The sequence below is a fragment of the Myodes glareolus genome, chromosome 14 (genome assembly GCF_982192425.1).
Source record: "Myodes glareolus chromosome 14, mMyoGla1.1, whole genome shotgun sequence".
Lineage (NCBI taxonomy): Eukaryota > Metazoa > Chordata > Mammalia > Rodentia > Cricetidae > Myodes > Myodes glareolus.
In genome coordinates, this window is record NC_142039.1 from 59577029 (window position 1) to 59592515 (window position 15487).

A 15487-nucleotide genomic window follows, 5' to 3' on the forward strand; every position below is an offset into this window, starting at 1 on the left:
GGCTGGAGAGCAAGGACTTGTCTGTCCGCCATCAAACTCCCTCTGCTGTTCACCTCTGCAGCCACTGGAATCTCATGGACAGCTGCCAGTCTTAAGGTAACCTCAAATTACTCTCGAATGGTCGCTGGAGACGTTTGGTACAGCAAGGTGTCCTTGGGGTGTGGAGGTAGAAAAGTGGCTATTTCTGGTTAAGCGTCTGGGCAAAATGATTACAGAATAGAGAGCTCAAATCATAGAGAATGTGCTGTGTCTCGCTTACCTGCGGCAGAACAAGGTGGCCAGCCTGTGACCCAGGACAGAAAAGCAAGAACAGTATGGATTTTATGTGTTTCCTTTAAACACACACCACGTTATTCATTTGGTGAGCGTGTGTATACACTGGGGAAACAAAGGAGGGTGCAGCAAGAAGTTAGGCGTCAAGGACAACTTGCAGGAATCAGTTCTCGCCCATGTGGGTCCTAAGGCCCAAACTCGGGTCATCAAGCTTGGGAGTGCACACCTGTACCCACTGAACTAACTTTGGGAAAACAGTTTTGCAACAGCTGTAAGCAGTCTATGATCAGCTCGATGGCAGGCAGCAACTGGAGCAAGACCTTTCTCTTCAAAAACATCAAGAGATTCAGGGCTGTTTCCACCTCTGAAGAGCTTGGCCCCCCGATGCTGTCTCTTACCTAGGGCCGGGACTACAGACGCAAGGGGAGGCCAGCCTGGGAGTGGATTTCAGCGATGTGCTCTGAAACAGCTTTTTCTTCCCTCCATCCTGCCCTGCTCCTGAGGCTGTGGGTCAGTAGAGCTCCAACGAACCGAGACGTGAGCCGTGCGTCGCAGGGGATTTAACTTATCTGAACACATCGCTTGTGAAAGGGCTTTTTGTAAGCCCTTTATCTGGGTCAAGGATGCTGAATCCCTGCTAAAGAAAGTACGCGAAGCCTTCACAGATAGGGGAATCACAGGTTTCCTTGCGGAATTGGCTGCTGCAGACTCTGGCCTCTGTGGCCAACCTTGAATGACTCTGGCCTCGTTTCTGCGGCTTTCAATGTCGGGGATGAAAGGCAGTTCAGAGCTGGAAAGGGTTCTGTCGTGGAATTCCTAGCTGTCAGTGCTAACGAGCTGTCTGCAGAACTCTGCCAGGCTTGGAAGGAGCCTTTCCTGTACTCCCCGTGTTAACAATCACTGTGCAGTGGCGCATTTGCGGCCCTAGTGGAGTACGACTGCCCTTTTTTGCTTTGAGGATCTCCAAGATAAGAGGGTTCAGAATGGTGGCAGAACAGACAAAATGAGAATATCCATTCCCAAAATGTTAGCCTGGCTGCCCTGGCCATGGCCAGAAGGGGGCACTGTGGTTCAATTGCTTGAGATGCTTTCATACTGGGGTTTCTCCCACAGCAGGAAAATATGCATAATGAAAGTTTCATTATTTTAGGTGTATAGTTCAGTAGCATTTACTAATTTGTATTTCTGTGCAGCTGTGGCTCAAATTTCTCCAGAACCTTATGTTAGCTTTGTTTTAATGAAGCTTTTTGTTGTTGTTAATTTCTTTGCATCTTTGCACTTTGATAATAACCTTGGCCTAAGATTCTTCGTCAGAATCCTTAACCACTACACGGCTGCAGACAGCCACATAGCAGATCAATTTTGCAGAGGAGAGGATTCTCCTAGTTTCTTGGTGTCATCATCTTAATTGGGTTGACTTGGTATTCTGCCCAACGGGCCTTCACTAAACTGACATACACAGGTTCATCACACAAAGATGGGCTTGGCTTCCGGATCCCACATGCTAGACCATCATAGATGAGGGCAGTCTCCCACACCTCTCGTAAAACAGTGCTAATACATCCATCACATCTCTAGCAACAATGCCTTCCTTAGCTACGGTGGCAGGTAATGGGTAACATGAACCCCAAGCTTCCAGGTCTGCTCCACTTAGGAATGCCATACAAAGAGCTGTATCTTATTTTTTTTAATTATTTTTATGTGTATGTGTGTTTTACCTGCATGTGTGTCAATGTATCACATGAGAGCACTGTCCCCAGGGACCAGAGGAGGGCAATGGAGTCTATGGGACTGGAATTTCAGGCTGTTAGGAGCCTGTGGTGCTTTGACTAAGAACTGCCCCCATAGACTCATATATTTGAATGTTTACTCATCAGGGAGTAGATGAAAGGATTAAGAGGTGTGGCCTTGTTGGAGTGGGTGTGGCCTTGTTGGAGGAATTGTGTCCCTGGGGGTGGGTTTTGAGGTTTCTAAAGCCACAGCCAGGGCCAGTGACTGTCTCCCTGCTGCCTGAGGATCTGGTTATAGAACTCTCAGCTGTCACGTCTGCTGCCATAGCAATATGCTTGGAGATACTGGACTAAACCTCTGAATCTGTAAGCAAGTCCTTTTTGTAAGAGTTGTCATGGTCATTGTGCCCCTTCACAACAATAGAACACTGACTAAGACAGAGCCACAGTGTGGGTGCTGGGAATTGAACTCAGGTCCAGCGCTTTTCACTGCTGAGTCAACTCTCCAGCCCCAGCATTTTCATTTTTAATGAACGTGTAATTGTACAAGTGTGTACAGATGAGGTCACCATCTCAGATATTTATCATTTCTTTGTGTTTGGAACTCTAAAAATCGCATTTTAAAATACTCAGTTACACACACACACACACATGCACACAAGCACACACACACACACACACACACACACATGCACGCGCTAGCAGATCAAATGGCAGCTCTCTCTATTCTGCTTCTCCGCAGCACTCAGAGTGTTCTCTATGATAACTGTGCTAATTTACATCCCCACGCAGCGTATTATAAGACTTGGCTTCACTTTCGTCCTCATTGCCATCTGAGCGGAGAGAGAGAACCTAGGGCGAGTTTCGCACTGCTCTAATAATGAGCAGTATTTAATATTTTGTCAGGTACCTGCTGGAGATAGATAGATAGATAGATAGATAGATAGATAGACAGACAGACAGACAGACAGACAGACAGACAGACAGACAGACGGACGGACGGACGGATGGATGTGTGTGTGTGTTCTGCTGAGAAATAAATATCTATTCAGGTCATTTGTCCATTTTTTAAATCGTATTGCTGGCGTTTTGTTTTTGTTTTTGCTGTTGCATTGAGTTTTGACGATAACCCCCCCTAGAGAGACATAGTTACAAGTCTCCCATTCTATGTGCCATCTCCTCACTCTGTTTCCTTTGCTCTCCAGAGCTTTAGTTTGATGAAATTCTATCTATCAGTTTTTACTTTCATTGACTATACTTTTAGGGTCATATTTTAAAAAAAAACAAAAATAATTGCTCTAACAAGTGTTCTGAAGTTTGTCCTCTGCATAAGCTTACTAGTGTTGTAGTCTGCATCTTCCATGTGAGCCTCTAATTGTGTGTGTTGAAGAGACAGCTCCACTTATCTCCATGGCAACGCCATTTGACAGACAAGGTGCAATCAACCTAGAAAGCCACCAAGCCTATGTCTTACAGATAAAGAACACTTGGGTGTGAATGTGTAGGGCTGTTCTGTGTGCTCTGTTCCCTTCTGTCCTCATGGTCTCTTTGTGTGTGGGTGCCACGAATCTCTGGTTGCCATGATTTGTAGTTTGTCTTGAAGACAGGTACGGTAATGCCTCCAGGTTTGTTCCTTTTGCTGAGAATTGCTTTGGTTTGGCTGAATCTTCGGTCATTCCATACCAATTCTAAGAATGTTTTTGTTGCTTCTGTGGTATTTTGGCAGAAGTTGACTGGAGTTCATAGACATAAGGATATTTTAGTTTTTACTGTTTTTAAGGTTAGTATGTGGTGCCGCGAGTTTCATCATAACGTCATACATCTGTGCCACTATATCTCCTCGCTTGCTCCCTTCTCCCACGTCCCTCTCCCCACTCCAGCTGGTTGCCTTTCTTCCGCCAATTAGTTTCTCCTTCTGCTTTATTATCACATGGATTTAGTTATCCTCTCTATTTCCTGCCTCCCCTTAGTTCTCTTTCTAGAAAGATGGCTTAAGTGGTTAAGAATGCTGGCTGCTCTTTGAGAGGATTCAGGTTGAATTCCCAGCATCCACATAGTAATTTGTGACTTTTTATAACTTCAGTCTCTAGGTGATCCAACACTTCTTTCTGGCCTTTGCAGGCCTCCATGCTTGTAGTGCACAGACAGACAGACAGGCAAAATACTCATACATATAAAAATAGCAAATCTCAAATTCCCCTCCCCCCATTTTTTTTAAAAAGATCTCTTTCTCCCATTTTATAATCTTTCTAGTTTTGTGACCTATATACACACAGTCACACACATACACACATAAATATAACACATGAAATTGTAAATCTAAATTCTATGTAGAAAAGAAAACATCACATCTGTCTTTCTCAGTCTGGCTTGCTCCTCTTAGCACAGTAATCTCGATTTACATCCATTTTTCTGCAGTTGCTATGATCACAGTTTTCTTTATATAATCCCATTGGATGTAAGTACTGTGAATGTTACTCAATCACCTCTTGACTGATACCCAGAATGGTTCTATTTCCTGACTGTTGTGAGCAGGTGCAACAGTCAACACGGATGTGCACGTATCTCCGTGGTGTGCTGACTTAGAGTCCTCTGAGGAATCTCCCTGCCTATTTCCATAATGGCTGCACAAGTTTGCATTCCACTGGCAGTGAGTAAGGGTTCCTCTCTCATGTTCTCATCATTTGATGCCACTTGATATTTTAACCATTCTAACTGGGGTGAGATGGAACCTCAAAGCAGTCTTAATTTTCATTTCCCTGATGGATGAGAGTGTTGAAAACTTTTTAAAACATGTTTATTGACCATTTCTAGTTCTTCTCTTGAGAGCCGTTCATTAGTCCATTTATTGGCCAGGTGATTCCCATTTTCTCGTATTTACCTTCTGCAGCCCTTTGTGTACCCTAGATATTAATTCCTTGTCTGATGTGTAGTTGGCAGAGATTCTCTCCAATGCTGTAGGCTGTCTCATCTGGAAGTTTCCTCTATTGTGTAAAAGTCTTTTAATTTAATAAATACCATTAGTTCTTGGCACTGTTTCCTTTTAGAGTCCTTTTCAGAAAGTCCTGACCGATACCTAAGTCTTTTCCAATTTTATGGGAAACTCTAGCAGTTTCAGAATCTCAGGTCTTATATTAAAGCCTTTGATCAACTGCGAATGGATTTGTATGCAAGGTGAAAGATCCATGTCTCATTTCATTTTTTGATGTTTGACTAGCCATTTTCCTAGCATCATTTGTTGAAGAGGCTCTTTTTGTTTTTTTAATGCTTACATTAATTAACTTATTTGAGGAGTGCGTGTGTGGGGGTGTATATACGCCACAGCTTGCAACTGGAGGTCAGAGAACAACATGATTGAGGAAAGGAGTTGGTTCTCTCCTTCAACCATGTGGGTTCTAGGGATCGATTCTAGGTTGTCAGGATTGGTGGTCCCAATGTATGTTTTTGAAAGCTTTGCTAAAGGTTTGATGTCTGCAAAGATGTGAATTTATTTCTGGCTACTCTGTTCTGTTTCGCTGATCTGTATGTCTGTCTTTCTGCCAGCACTGTGTTTTGTCACTATGGCTCTGTAATACAGTTTGAGATCAGGTATTTTAATACCTCCAGCTCTATTCTGTCTACCTAGAGTTACTTCCATATGAACTTTAGGATTTTTTTTTTAGTTCTGTGAAGAATGCCATTAGCAGTTTCATGGAGATTACTTTTGGAAATAAAATTTTCACAATATTATTTCTACCAAATCCATGATCACTGTGAGGTTTTTTTTTCCAAATCTTTTAGTCTTTTCAATATTTTTTATTTAGTATCTTTAAGTTGTCATTGTAAAAGTCTTTCATATCCAGGACTGGGAGATGGTTCAGCCGTTTAGAACTCTTTCAGAGGACCCAAATTCGATCCCACGTCCCTACTTGGTAGTCCCTGAAGTCATCTGTTATTTCAGATCCAAGGGCTCCAACACCCTCTTCTCATCTCTGTGGGCACAAGACACAGGGTGCACAGACACACAGGCAGTCATACAAAACACTCAAACATTTTAAAAAGTCTTTTATTTCTCTGCTTAGGTCTATTCCTAGGGGTTTGGGTGGTTTCGTTTGGTTCGTTTGTGGTTTGTTGTTTGCTTGTTTAGCTGCTGTGAATTTTTTTTTCCTGATCTCCTTTCTCAGCAAGTTTGTTATGTAGAAAAACTACTTTCCTTGCCTGTCAACTTTGTATATTACCATCTGACTGAGAGTGTTTATCATATTCACTAGTTTGATGATGGAATCCTTAGGGTCTTTGAAATACAAGATGGTCTTCAAATAGGGATAATTGGAATTTCCCCCCCATTTGTATCCCTCTTATTGTTTTGTCAAATCATTGCAAGGCTTTTGAGTCCTATATTTAAAGAGTGGGGAGGCTGACTCCCTTGTCTCCTCCTACCTTTTAAAGGCCCTGTTCTGTTTTTACCATTAGTGTTGGCTGTCCCTTTGTCATACATGACCTTTATCATGTGCAGATATGTTCCTTTTAGCCCTAGTTTCTTGAAGTCGTTTTTTAATTTGTATTTTTATGTATATGGATATTTTGGCTATATATATGTCTGTGCACCATATGTATGTAGTGCCCATGGCCAGAAGAGGGTATTAGATCCCCTGGAACAGAACTTAACAGATAGTTATGAGCCACCATGTGGATGCTGGGAGTGGAACCCTGGTCCCCTAGAAGAGCAGTCACTGATTTTAACTGCTGAGTCCTCTTGAGGTCTTTTATTATGAAGGGCTGTTGAACTTTGTCAGAAGCCTGCTCTGCTTTGAAATAATCAGGAGATTTCTATCTGTAAACATAAGGATCAGTAAATGCATACTGGGTTGCTTTTACTGACTCATGAATCAAACTTGCATCTCTGTGACAAAACCATGATCTCAGTGTGCCACTGAATTTGGTTTGCGGGCGTTTTATTGAGAATTTCTGTGTCTTCATTCATTGGAGAAGTTGGCATACAGTTTTCTCCTGTGTCCTTATCCAGTTTTGTTCTCAGGGCAATTCTGTGGGATGGTTTTAATGATGTCTCTTCTCCTTCTGATTTACAGGGACAGTTTGGTGAGTAATACGGTTAGCTTTTCTTCAAAGATTTTGGGGAGGTTTATTACTGCCTCAGTCCTATTGGTTGGTGTGAACTTGCTTGTTTATATCTCTTGATTTAATTTTGATAGGTCATACATACCTGTGAACTTTTCTATTTCTTCTTTAGTTCTAGTGGTTTTTGTTTGTTTCTGTTGTGGGTAGCAGTGGTGTTGTTTTGTTTAATTAAAGTATGCCCTCTAATGGCATTTCGCTAGACTTTGCAGTAATATGGAGGGGATTTTTTTGGTTGTTTTGATTTTGGTCTCTAATTTTATTCATTTGGATCTTCTCTCACTTTCTGTTTTTGTTAGACTAAGGATTTGTCAATCCTGTAAGGTAGGTGTGTGTGTGTGTGTGTGTGTGTGTGTGTGTGTGTGTGTGTGTGTGTGTGTGTGTGTGTGTGTGATTCTCTCCCACCCATCACCAAATACCAGCACTTTGGTCAATTCTTTTAATCTTCATTTCATTCATTTCTGGCCAGACCTTTTCAATTACCTTTTTGCCTCCTTCATGGGTGGCCAGAGTTCTTCTCTGTCCCTTTCTTTGGGACAGCTTTCATTTTTCTTACTCTGGCTCCATCCTTCACCAACTCATAGAAGCAGCCCCTAGCCCTCAGCCATCTTCCCTGGCAGCGTGGACATGTTAACAATACCACTTCTCCCAATCCACTAATGTGAGGTATCATTTTGGCTTTGTATTTGTATACTCATTAGTGTTTGTCATTTTTATTGCCAAGATCATCAGTTGTTCGGTTAAATTGAGTCCTAGGTTGTCGGTTTGTTTCTTTAAAACTATCATGACTAGGGTTCTTTTCTGGATTTCTTTCTCAGCAATTTTGTCATTATTTTAAAAGTTACTGGTTTGTGCTTGATTTTATGATGTTGGCTATGATTTGTCATATATAATGTATATTGTATGTTCCTTCTAGTACTAATTCTTTTAGTTTTGATCATTGTCAGTTTTGATTGAATGCTTTTTTCGCATCTATTCAGATAATTGTGTGATTCTAAGCAATCACTGTGTCAACTGTGTTCTCACAGTGTTCTCAGTGTATAATCTTTTTGATGTGCTGTTGCTAGTATTTTTAAAAGTATTTATTAGTGTGTTCATTTATATGTGTATGTGTATGATGTACACGTGTGTGGGCATGTGCATGCTGTGATGGTTCTGTGAAGGTCAGAGGACAACTTTTGGGAATGTTCTCTTCTTCCATCACTAATGTCCCAAAATTGAAGCTTACTGTTTTCACTGATGAAGTGGCCTTCTCATAGGCAGTATGCCACTGGATCGTTTTAAAAGTCCAATCAGCAAGTCTGTATATTTTTTCTTGGGAGATTTAATTCATTCAGATCAAGGTTATTATTGAAAAGTATAGACATACTGTCATCATTTTTGGTTGTTGTTGCTATTGTGGTTTTTTTTGTTTTGTTTTTTGTTTTTTGGTTTTGTTGTTGTTGTTGGTTTGTTTTTTTTTCTTTTTTGGAGACGTGGTTTCTCTGCGTGGCCCTGCTCTCCTGGATTTGCTCTGTAGACCAGGGTGGCCTTGAACTCAGAGATCCACATGTTTCTGACTCCCAAGAACTGGGATTAAAGATGTGTGCTGCCACTGTCTGCTCATCATTGCTTTTATTGGTGGTTTTGCATACCCTTTGTTCCTTTCCTGCTTTATTGTCTTTGTACTTTCCTTTATTGATAAAGGTTGATTCTCTTAACTAATTAAACTTTTAAGGTAGACGTCCTTCAATAAAGCCATTCATAACAATGAGACCAATCTAAATTCTGATTTGCCAAAACGTTAAGTAATGCTTAGTAAGAGAAAACGAAGGGGCCACACAGAGCAGTGTGTGCAGTGCACAGTATAAACATTTGTGCCTGTGCAGCTTTAGGAACAGAACACACATCACTGAGGAGGGTTGCCTGTAGAAAACAGGAATGTGGAGCTGCAGAGAAGCCTCAGAGGTTAAGGGCTTGCTGCTGTTCCAGGGATCCCAGGCTTGATTCCCATCGCCCACATGGTGGCTTGCCACCACCTGTAACTCTGGCTCCAAGGATCTGATGCCCTTTTCTGGCCCCCATGGGCACCTCTGCTCACATGTGTGCATCTACCTACCCACAAACATATGTCTGCTTAGTTAAAGATAAAATTTTAAAAAAACCTCTAAAAAAGGAAAATAGGATCACATTTCTGGGATAGAAAGGATTTTAACTTTATTATGTGTTTTGTGCTGTTTGGATTACTTAATTGATCACTGTGTTATTTGCATTTAAAAATTTTAACTCTTGTAATTTTTAGTCTCTATTTTTTCTTTAATGTTTAACATTTCCACTAATTTCAAGTTTCATTTCTTTTAGTTTTCATGAGTTATATTGTCAAGTTCTTTATTTGAAATTTTTTCTCATTTTTTATGTAAGCATGCAATGCCATAAACTTACTTCTTAGTATTAATTTTTTGCTATATCCCATAAGATGGTGTGTTGTACTTTGAAATTTATTTATAGAAATTTAAATTTCTTTTTGATTTCTTCATTCATTTGTTAATCACTCAAGAGAATATGCCTAGTTCCTATACTTGTACAGTTTTCTAAAGTTTCCTTGTTTAAGTTTTCTAGTATTATTATATTGCTATATTAGAAGAAGTACACACAATGGTTTTCATTTTAAATATTTTCATGAGTACATTATTATTTGCACATTACACAAAATTGTATATTATAAAATTATACATTTAATTTTGATATTTCATACATAAATATACCATACTTTGGTTATAAAAATTTAATTTTTGTTTTGTTTTTCGAGACTGAGTTTCCTGTGCCTTGCATGTCATAGAACTCACTTTATAGACCAGAATGTCCTTGAACTCACAGAGAAATAACTGCCTTTGTCTCCTGAGTGTTGGAACTAAAGGTATGTGCCACCATGCCCAACTTAGTTTTTAATTTTTTAAAAATTTATTGAGACTCATTTTGTGACCTAAGATATATTCTATCCTGGGCAGTGTTCCTTGTGTAATGAGAAGAATATCTTCTCCACAACTGTTGAATGTCACATTCTGTATCATGTTTTATCTTAGCCAAAAGGCTGAGAAGTGGCAGAATGCCATGTTCTGTCAATGTCTGTCTGGTCTGTTTAGTCTGTAGTATAATTTAACTCTGATGGTCTTTGTTGACTTATGTAATCGCTTTGGATTTTTCATAAGTCCATTGATAAACGTGGCTGCTTAAGTTCCCAACAGTTGTATTAGCATCCATTTCTTCCTGTAGATCTAATCATGTGTTCAAGAGGACAGGGACTAGGGAAAGAGGTGAGGTGAGGAACTAAGGAAGGCTGGGAAGGAGATCCATCAAAAGCAGGGAAGGATGATGCTTACTTTGTTTCTCTATGTAAAATGAAGTGAGAGGGTACACCTTGTGTCAGGTGAGCAGGAAACAAAAAAAAAGGGACTTACTAAAATGAGCTCAGTTTATATGGGTGGATTAGATGCATGGCTGGATGCATGGCTGAATGGATTAGATTAATGAATGGGTGAATTAGATGCATGGCTGAATGGATTAGATGCATGGTTGGATACATGGTTAGATGAATTAGATACATGGTTGGATGGATTATCTGCATTGCTGGATACATATAGATGGATGGATTAGATGCATGGCTAGATGGATTAGCTGCATTGCTGGATGAATTAGCTGCATGGATGGATACATGACAGAAGCCTAGATGAATGAATACGACCAAGTAAGAGAGCCTTCTTACAAATAAGGGAGAATCTGGATGTCACAGGAAATCCAGCAAGACAGGAGATCTAGACCCGACCCAGGGACAGAGTTAGGGAGTTCAAGAAAAGGAGCCAGAGACTCACCTGACGAGCTTCCAGTTTGTGGATCAGGCCCGCTATGCTGGGAACTTTCCCGGAAATGTCTCGTATAGGAAGAGGAGGGAGACTGGAGTGACAGGCTTGTGGGCAGGTTCTCTGAAAGCCAAGGAGGGTCCAGAAAGCCCCATGAATGCCAAAAGACCCAGGACAGGGTGACAGGAGAGGGTGAAATGGCAGCCTTTGTGTCCTTGCCAAGTTTGGGGAATTCACAATAGGAAAAGCAACAAGAAAGGAGGAAGCGCAAGAGGTGTCCCTCACTTAAAGCCCAGTGGGAGATAATGAACATTTTTCCGTAAATGCCAACAGCTTGTAGCTTTAGACAGCCAGATTTCATAAACTTCCTGCAGGAACTCCTCCGCCATTCCTTCTCGTCGCCATCCTCCTCCTCATCCAAGCTGTTCTTAGAACACAGATTACGGCCTGCTATCTGCAAGGGGCTCTTCCTCCACAGCTCGCGTGGCAATGGCTTATCTTTATAGCCTTCCATAGCTTGAGTGCCTCACTCTCTGGCCTTTCATCTGCTGTCTCCCTTCCCATCTATTTTTACCCTTGCCATGATACTATCATTTTTCTACTGCCCATCCCCCTTACTGTCCTGTCATTGTCATTCCTCCCCTATTCCCCTCCCAATGCGGCCTCTTCCACGATCTGAATAGTGCTGTCTTTTCACAGCTGGATTCCCACGCAACTGCTACTTTGGGGTTAGTTCTGTCTCTTGTTTTGTGCCAGAAACCTGAGTATCAAGCCCAGATTCCTCATCTTAGCACACAAAAGAGCCACCTCACCTGTTGGCAAACTTGTCCCAGATGGAGCCCAAGAACACAGTGGTTCTCTAGGCTTACTGTCTTCCCCAGGGTGACCTAGATAATAGATGTGCTTGGTCTTTTCTGGTGAGATAGCTGAAGTGATTAACCCTTTTCCCAAGAGGGTAACGTCTTACCCTAACCTGACCGAGACCCTTTCATTCTAAGAATTAGTGACTTCGAGGTGGTTTTGACTGAGCCTTGACTTTGGATGCAAGCTCTGTCCAACAGATGATTCACGCAGGGTCATCTGGTGGTTCCTTCTCCTTAGGGCGCTGATGGCCAGTAAGAAATGGGTGAAGACAATGGTATAGATAAGATTGTGGTTTTTATGAATGAGACCCATTGATGATCAAGAAATGAATCCATCTGTACCTCTTGTTAAACTGTGCATTGACACTTCGTGGGGTCACCTAACTGAATATACTGGCCACCAAAACATGGCAACAGTAAAGGTTTATCAATGTGCTATCACCAAAACTTAATTCAAAACCAAGTCCAGGTGTTCTGAGCAGTACTCACCCACATAGTACATTGAACTTTACTGCCTTGGTTCTGAGCATACAACATGTGTACTTTACACAGAGCATGCTCTCATCATGCTACATGCTACTAAGGAATGCTGTTCAAAACTCTCAGCTTGGAACCAAGGCTGTCCTGTGTTTGGGACTGCAGTGTTTCCATCGCGCAAACATTTCTGCTTATAGAAGCAGTGGTGTAGGCACAGAAAAGGCGACTTTTAATGTCTCCTCCTATCATTCTTCAGCAAGTAAATATCAAATTAGCTTATCTTTGGATTGGATTGTAGTAGAATTCCAGATTGCAAAAAATCAGTTTGAGTTGCTGATCATGAAATGTGGGCTGGCCATTACAGATTATCGCATTGCTATTCCTTATGCAATAAGACTTAACAGTTATTTGCATAGCATTGACATTGCCTTTGATATTTTAAAACATTTGAGGTGTGTGTGTGTGTGTGTATGCGTGTGTGTGTAAACATGCACACAGATTATGTACCACATCATGCATGTGGAGGTCCAAGAGGACAACCCTTGAAAGTTGGTTTTTCCCTTTTACCATCCACATGACCCTCAGGAATCAAACTCAGGTCGCCAGGCTTAGCAGTGAGCACCCTCACCCACTGAGTCATCTCAGCCACCTCTGTGTTTGGTATATAAGTAACCCAGGAACGATTTAAAGTGTATGGGAGGCTAGTCTAGGTTCTGTGCAACAGCATGCCATTTTACAGAAGGACCTAAGCACTCGTGGGCTTGGGTATATGTAGGGATGCGGACCAAATCCCCTTGGACACTACGGGACACCTGTAACTGCCCTAGAAAATCTCCCCTTATTTCATCTTCTGTTTTCACAGATAACTGAAGGGAAAAAAGTATGGTTTGATCCAAGGCAATCTGAATCTGTTTGTAATTAGGAGATAAAGGTATTTCTGTAATTAGTACAACATTTTAGAGGAAATCCAGGCACACCAGGTTAGATTCTGAGGGGTTTATCTTGCAGGCCTGTGGTTGGGTCTCCGTCTTGCCACAAAGGCAGTCATAGCTCAAGTCACCTCTCAGGAATTTACCCAGCAGCTGCAGACTCAGAGATAAGAGTCAAAGGAAGCCCAGACTTGAATGAGAGGGCAGAGGCATTTGAAGGGTTTCCACTGGCACCAGCTTTCTGGGAACAAGGTTTGGTGGCAGAGAGCTGTAAAGCTGTGTTCGTGACTTGGCGCCAGCTCTGTGGAAGGATGCCCTTTTCATCTCATCTAGGTGTCTTGAACAGCCTTTCAACAGGGCATGGGACAAAATCTGGGGAGACCCAGGCAAAGGGACCTTTTCTGCTCAGGCAAGAATAAGGCAGACATGATTCAGTAAGTGGGACCTTATTGCTTAGTGATTTTCCCGTTTTAACACAGATTTCCACATACTATGTTTACATGTAATTCACCATAAAATATGGCAATATGATGTTCTTAAATGAAACCAACCAGATTTGTCATAATAGATATTGAAATACAGGATGGTGATGATGATGATGTAGGTTAATCCCAGTACTTAAGAGACAAGCCTGGTCTACTTAGTGAGTTCCAGGACAACTAGGGCTATGTAGAATTAAAAAAAAAAACAAAAACCCTGCCTCAAAAAAAGTTAGGAAAGGAAAAATAGAAGGTGAGGCTATTTGTAGGGCTGGGATGGGGTTGTCAGACAGATATGGGAGGATACACGGAGTTCCCGTTTGGCCTGTGAGGAACCTGAATAGAGTGCTGGAAAACTGGCTGTTGCATAGGGCAGTAGTCAAGAGCCTGGAAGCAGTCCTAGTCTACGGCTCAGCATGACGCTTGACAGATGGAGTAGTCCTAACCCATGCTTGACCCCTGTGGACTTCAGATTCTCGGACGTGCTTCACTTGTTGGCTTTAGGGGATTGTTTTGGTTGATGTTTACAGATTTGGGAATACGTGCATACTGGTTGAACATCCCTAATCTGAAAATCCAAAGCCGAAATGCTGCAGAGTTCATCACGCTGGTGCTCAAAAGGTTTCAGATTTTTCCGGCTAGGAATGCTCAGCCTCTATGATTCTGGTTTACAAAGGAAGAAATGATCCCAATTTGGGAGCAGTGAGCATCACACAGAAAGCAAACAACCTGGGAAACAATAATTAGCCCCTAGACTGAAAATGTTTAGAAGTGCTTAGGTTTACGATGTGCAGAGTGCTGGTTCCCAGGATAGTTCACTGGGAGAAGAGGAGAGGCTGGAGTCCTGTCTCAACAAGCTCCATGATTTGGGCTCTTTAATTTTTTTGCATTGCCTTGATTAGGAGTGGAGAGGTTCACTGAAGAATCCTAAGGTGTGGTACCGTCCTGGGGGTACCGTACTCATGTGTGTGGATGCAGAAATTTGCTGCTTAAAAAAAATGTTATGAGGATATGGATTTGTGTGTGTGTGTGTGTGTGTGTGTGTGTGTGTGTGTGTGTTGGTATCTGTGAATAAGGAGGTTTTGGATTGTGTGGTCCTAATTATCTTTTTGAACTGGTCAAGTAAAGGGTGCTACAGACCAGAAGAAATGATTGTGCACTTTCTGCTAAGACACAGCAGAGGGAAGGCCAAGCCCATCATGAGATTCCATGCCGCACAACGTTTCCAATTAAGTTGAACTCAGTCCAAAATGGCCACTCTCGGATGCTCCTAAAACACAAGGCAGACAAAGCCGCTCTTAAGAAAGCTTGTCAGGAAATGCCTTTTCATTGGTTTGGGGGTTTTTGAGACAGGATTTCATGGAACCCAGGCTGGCCTCAAACTTGCTTTGTGGCCGAGGTTGGACTTAAACTTTTGATTCTCCTGTTTCTATATCTGGAATACTGGGATTATAGGCATGTGTCACTAAACCAACTTTATTTTATTGAATGAGAAAATTCTAAAAATCTGCTCCTCTGATGTAAAAGCTGTGCTTTTATCTTCCCTAGTCTAGCCCCCCCCCCTCTCTCTCTCTCTCTCTCTCTCTCTCACTCACACACACAGCTATGCATACATGCCCAAAGTCTAAGTAGTCTCTATTTTAACAATTTCAGAATAATTTGAAGCAGATTGCTCCAGTACATACTCAATGATTTCCACACCTTTGTAGCTTCATGAATGCTGACAGAGCCTCACCCCAAACCCCCCATCTCGAATGTACCCCCTTTCTGCTTCAGAGCCCACAC

The 15487-nt window shown here is 41.8% G+C and overlaps 1 long non-coding RNA gene across 1 annotated transcript in view; it reads left to right on the plus strand.

Moving 5' to 3' along the window:
* The window catches only part of LOC146892052 (uncharacterized), a 30177-nt gene continuing 14690 nt past the window's right edge, over positions 1-15487 (plus strand). Inside the window, exon 1 of the long non-coding RNA XR_015005162.2 lies at positions 1-96. This is a non-coding gene — a long non-coding RNA (uncharacterized LOC146892052). The remainder of the gene's footprint in view (positions 97-15487) is intronic.